A 6,224-nucleotide genomic window follows, 5' to 3' on the forward strand; every position below is an offset into this window, starting at 1 on the left:
CGGCGCCGGGAATCCCTCCGCGCCGGCCCGGCCGGATCTCGCCGAGGGGCGGGGATGGTGCTGGAGCGCCGGCGGCGTGGCCGAAGGAAGGAAGGAAGGATTTCTCCCGATGCCGGACCGCGGCCGTGCCGCGGGGCTCTCCCGGCCGGCGGGCCCAGAGCAGAGAGGGGACTATTTCCCGGCGGCGGCGCAGGGATCCCGGCGGGCAGGTGTCGCCGCCGCCGGTGGTGCCGCGGTGAGGGGCGGGAGGAGCCGGGGCCGAGCGGGGACAGGAGGCGCGGGCCGGCCCCGGCGGGGAAAGCCGGTGCTGTCATATCGCTGAAATCACACCATGTGTGAACCCGTGCGGGTTTTTCTTTCAAAATTCAAAAAGTTATCGATTTATTTATCTGTTCAGTGCAATTCCGGAGCGTTACGAAGTGCTGCGGTGTTACCATCCAGTTTATCTCAAATATTCAGGTTTTTTGAGGTTAAAAAAGGCCGAGACGGGCTCCGGACCGAGGCTGAGTTACTATGTGACAACAGTCTTGCTACTTAATCTGGAGATACATTGTTCGTCCGGTTTGTTCTATGCAAATGCATTTAATATTCTTGTGGCTGCGTTTTAATATGTGTTTATAGGTATTCTTAATGATGCAGTGATAATTTGTCAGTCTGATTTCCAGATGTTGGGGTGGGGGGGGAGTATAAACCTAAATTTCTATATATCAAACAAAGTCTCATATTCCAACTAAGAGTGTTTGACACGATCCATTACCCTTTGTCACATCTTCCCAATTCCAGTCCCCATCCCAAGAATGTCAATTCTTCCCAAACTCTGCCCTGGTGACTGTCTACCCCAAGCTGATTGATTGATTGATTGATTGATTGATTGATTGAAGAGCACTAGCAGGAACAGTGCACCTGCTTTCTTACAGCGAGATAAAGGGGAGATGATTACTTGTGTCCATACTTATGGATACTAAGTGTTCATAGTGCCTTATAGTAGGATTGTAATATAATGTAGTTAGTCGTGTTTACTGTTTCTTGATACTTGCTTTGAAAGCAGCCCATTATGGTCAAATTATATACTTTTGAAAAATCTTTGGTGTATGTGTGCTTCCTAGACTATGTCAGGAAAATATTGTCAAGACTTTTCCTGGTTTGGGAGTTCTGTGGCCTTTGAAGAACTATTTTTGTGACAGTTTTTGGCAGATGACTATCACAAATGGGAGTAAACAAGCTGTGACTCCTTTATGCTTGCCAGTTTTTCAAAAGCTGGAGAGAATGATTAGCAAGGAGAAGGTAGGAGCAACAGTAGTTGACTTCAAGTGCCTCAGCAATTGAGGATTTGCAGTCCCACAGTTTAATGTACATTTTAAAATGTACCTTTAATTAAATTAATGTGTAATTACTTAATTAAATAAATTAATATGTTTAATGTACAGTTAAAAGAACTCACAATAAGAAGCCACTGAAATGCCACAGGAAAATCTTGTACCAATTTTTGTCCTTTTAAGGCACAAAATCATTACGAAAACTTGCAGGAAATTGGGATTTGTTGTTTTAGTTCTCCTAAGGCCATCTATTTGAGGCTTTTTATCTTTATTTTCTATGGATGTGAAGTTTGGGCACACATGCACCACAATGACTGCACTTGTCTGACAGTTCTTAACTACTGATAAAAGCTACTGGAAGTTTTAGCTGTTACAGCTTTCAGGAAGGCTAAGTTCTTACAGGTGTCATGGAAGTAGCCACCTGAAAGGAAGAAAGATTCCTTGTAGCATGGTTTGGAGGAGAATTGTCTGAAGAACTTGACCTTTCTGTTTCTGTTATTTGCACGGCTGCTAATGAAACTGCATTTCCGAAGTTACAATAAAAGGGCATAGGTTCATTTAGTCAAGCACTTAGATATTAGCAGGTGCATGCAATGATTTTTTTTTTCCTCATGCAGTCTGGAAGTTTGCTTGCTTTGGACTATTTCTTCTCTTGGACTCTTTGTCTTATCCTTCTCTTGTCTTCAGTTTTAATATTTTTGTTTGTATTTTATCCTTCTCTCCACATTCAGTTCCTCTGTCACATTCAGTATATGCATGCTTCTGGATTAGATGTGACATGATAATCAAATAGTTGTTTGTGAGATTAGTCCTGCATTTGTTATAGAAACTATGCATAAGGAGTTAGATTAATATTAGCTTATAGAATCACAGCATGGGTTGGGTTGGAAGGGACCTTAAAGATAATCTGGTTCCAAACCCTTGCCAAGGGCAAAAATGCCATTCCCTAGATCAGGTTTCTCAGAGCCCCATGCAACCTGGCCTTGGACGCTTCCAGGGATGGGGCATCCACAACTCCTCCTTGCTTTACATTGTCTTCTTTCTTCTGTATATCCTTCCTTATTTGTAATTTTTGTTTCTGAACATAATCCCTAGAGGGCAGCAAAGTAACCAATGCATTCAGGGCCAGTCTAAAGATTCTCTTTATGAGCCTATCATTTTTCATTCTTTGAGATTATGCCTTCTTAAAATGTATTTTCCAAGTCATCATTTCAGGGGGAAAGTTTGTGTTTGGGCAGGAGGGCAGGGATCCTTGGAGTACAAAGGATTGCAGCAGAGAATGTAGAGAATTAAAGAATGTACAAGTTACAGGCAAGGAAGGTGAAGCAGATGCTTCTTCCCTTGTAGTGAAATTGCTAAAAAGTAGAAATGGAAATACAAATGAAACAACTTTCCCTGTCCATGAATTAACTCATCTTAAAACCTACATGTCTTCTGAGGATGTTCCACACAGGGTTTGAGGCCTCTTGCAATTTTTGTTAGTGTGGATTCTTGGAATTTATTGCTTAAAACCAGACTCTTTCTGGTCTGTGGACTCATGCATATTATTACATGTGAGGGTTAATGCCAGTATTAACAGTTGAGTGGTGAGTTAGGGGAAAGTACAGACTTTATTCAGAGGAAACTAAATGCTTAAACCTAGGTTTTAGCATGCCTACATTACTATAGAATCAGTTAGGATAGAAATGACCTCTAACATTGAGTCCAGCCATTAACCTGGCACTGCCAAGTCCATCAGTAAACCACATCCCTAAATGCCACATCCATGCTTCTTCTAAATACCGCCAGGGATGGTGACTCCACTGCTTCCCTGGGCAGCCTGTTCCAATGCTTGACAACTCTTTCTGTGAAGAAAATTTTCCAAATATCCAATCTAAACCTTCCTAGTGCAACTTGAGGCTGTTTCTTGTCATCCTATCTATTATTACGTGTGAGAAGAGACCAATACCCACCTCACTACAGCCTCCTTTCAGGCAGTTGTAGATAGCCTGAATATTCCCTTCAGCCTCCTTATTTCCAGGCTAAAAAACCCCAGTCAACTCTGCTGCTCCTCATAAAATTTGTGGTCCAGACCCTTCACCAGCTTTGTTGCTCCTTGGATGCTCTTCAGCACCTCTTGTATGTTATGCCCATCTCACCTATGGAATTTCTAACTCATTAAATTCTAGGTCAGGCAAAGTATTGCAGATCACATGTTTGGCCTTTTTATCTTATGGTGACAGTTTCATGCTTTTAGGTTTTTTTGGAAAGAGTATTTTGACAGTTTCCTGTCTTGGGACTGTTGTTTTACACCATTTAAAATCTGTGTCTTTAAATATTTTTAGAAGCAGGTCAACAGATTTGTGATGCTTCTCCAGAAAAATTATACATAGATCATGTGTGTTGTGTGAAACCCAAAGAAAATCAGATGATCATGGAAACCTTTTGGCAATGTCCAGCTTAGAAACTTGTACTTTAATGTGAAGGTTTATAATTGTTCCATAAAGAAAAGTAAGGTCTTTGTGGTCATAAACACATTAAGAAAAGCATGCCTGGGATTAAGGTAATTTCAGATAAATTACACTGCTTGGAGTCTGTTCACGCCTCTGCAGGAAAATATATAGGTGTCATCTGTCAAGTACTGTGTTTCTTTTTTATTAAACACAACTAGGCCTGCTGGGTGGTAAGTGGGAGGCTTAGGGTGGACAGGGTGAGATTTATTAGTTCTTTTATGGTTGTTGCTGTGTTTCATTCAACATTCTTGAGTTTTCCAAAGACTTCACATTTTAGTGGAACCAGTGGAAGATTTTCTACAGCTCTAGCAAATGAGATCTTCAGTCTCAAGCTAACACTTACTTGTATTTTTGAATTCTAGTCTTAATGTTTTAAGGCAGAAATTAGTAAAAATTTGTTCTATAGCTTGCCATTAAAATGAAACAGCAAAGCATTTGCTAACTGCCTTTCTACTGTTAATATCCCCCAACTGAGATTTTTTTGTTTTCCTTCTTTTTGTAGTGCTATCTTCCAGTTATAGGTTTAAAAGTTTTAAAGAGTTACCTGCTTTCCAGATCTAAATGGAATTCTTCTGCATCAGGACAGTTGCTAACTTATTCTTAGTAGATGGAGAAAGCCATGTTGCAGTTCCTTTGAGAAGTCTAAGAACTTCAGCAGTTTTAGACACTTTTTCCTATTTAAATGCCTGTCACCAGGTATCATACCTTGCCCTTCTGAAACCTTTGCCAAAATTTGAGACTCAGACTGTGTTGTACAGTGTCAGTGGTACAACTGATACATTGAATGGAGTGGGGAATGTTAGGACTTGGCACCCTGTTAAAAATAGTATTTTGAAATACACTGTTGGTTGCACTGTAGGAAGGCTTGTTCAGGAATGAGCATAATGGGTTAGTGCTAACATCCATCTTTCCCAGTACTTTGATTCTGACAGTCCTACAGAGGAACTCATTTTGGAGCCAGTGCCATAATCTCCATTCTGTGTTTGCAAGAAGCCTATTCTTGGTCTTCTAAAGATTTTTACTCTGAAGTGTCAAGCTTGGTATCTTTAAAAAAAAGTTTCTTATTCCTATGGATGTGTTATGAAAACTTCAGTTCCACCTTTACATATTTGTAGACTTGTTTTAGTGACTTCCTACAGGTGAATTTTACTGACACTATGATTATATTTTTTTCCTTAAAAATAAATTATTTTTTCTTGACAGGAGGGGCAGGTGTTCCTACTCAGCCCTTTCAGTATCATTGTTTCATTTCTCTTCATCTAATCTAAATATCTGGTGAGCAAAAAGTAAAGAAGTTCTGTGTCTGGTTGATTATGATGACATGCTGTGGGAAAAACCTGAGTGTAGCTGACTTAATCTTGTGTTACATGGGCAACTCAGGACAACAGGTCACTTCAGAAAGTCAGTTTACAGATATCATTTAACCACTTATATTTTTGCATACCCTCTTTAAAGGAAATTTTGGTAATAGCTGGCAGTATGTCTTTGAATCAGAGCATTGACATTCAGTATTGTCAGTGAAGATTCTCAGACTGTGTATGAAGATCTTGTATACATGGCTGAAATGGTAGCATCTCTTTACAAATAATTTGGGTTTAGGACCAGTTGTTTCCCACAGAAGGGAAAAGAGATATTGTCATTGTTTTGGTAAGCTAGTGTGCTTTTAGCTTCAAGCTATGTCCTGTTTCCCTTTTGCACATGATTACCTAAACTACTTTACATAGGACTGTTCAGCAGAAAGCAGAGGTCACCTAATTGATAGTTAAAGCTGTTGAACTTCTGTAAGAAATGTAGTTTGGTTCTCCTGCATGGTGTTTGCATTTTTGTGCATTTGTATGTTGTGGTTTGGGAGGGGTTTTGTTTATTTTTTTTAAATGCAAAGCAAGTGCTTTGATTCCATGCAGCTGGGAAAACTGATAAACTTATGCTTTACTCTTTCTTGTTAGGTTGTCTGTCCCTGTGCTAACTTGAAGAGGTGACCATTTGCTGTGAGTTAATGATGTTTATGATCTCTCCTCCTTTTCCTTCTATGAAGAAACATCACAAAAGGAATGCACTGTGCAAGATTTTCTCCTTGCAGTTAATAGTACCAAGCCCATTTTTGTTGAGAAAAATGTTCTTTAAAACATACTAGAATAAATAAAAATAAAAATGCTCTGCAATGTTAGCATTGTTTTGTGCTTAATCCTGAAAAAGAGAGAACTTTGCTCTGTGCAGCTTGCAGTTTGTTTGGGATCCAGCTAGTGTATATAATTGGAAATTGAATTTCCAATTAGGAAGGGAAAATGAAGGGAGAATAAAGGAGTATCATCAGTAATATGTTAACATGGAAAATTATGGAAAATTACTGTAACCCTCTACTGTCCATCTATTTAAGATCCAGGAGTAATATTACAGGAGTAATATTGGGGGATCT

General features: G+C 39.7%; 1 long non-coding RNA gene across 1 annotated transcript; it reads left to right on the top strand.

Moving 5' to 3' along the window:
* The first annotated feature begins 8 nt into the window (after window positions 1–8).
* LOC107202031 lies at window positions 9–5,975 on the top strand. The gene is made up of 2 exons (XR_001520528.3): window positions 9–235; window positions 5,012–5,975. It is a non-coding gene; the product is annotated as an uncharacterized LOC107202031 (long non-coding RNA).
* The last annotated feature ends 249 nt before the right edge of the window (window positions 5,976–6,224 follow it).

Source organism: Parus major, chromosome 3 (assembly GCF_001522545.3).
Source record: "Parus major isolate Abel chromosome 3, Parus_major1.1, whole genome shotgun sequence".
Taxonomy (NCBI): Eukaryota; Metazoa; Chordata; class Aves; order Passeriformes; family Paridae; genus Parus; species Parus major.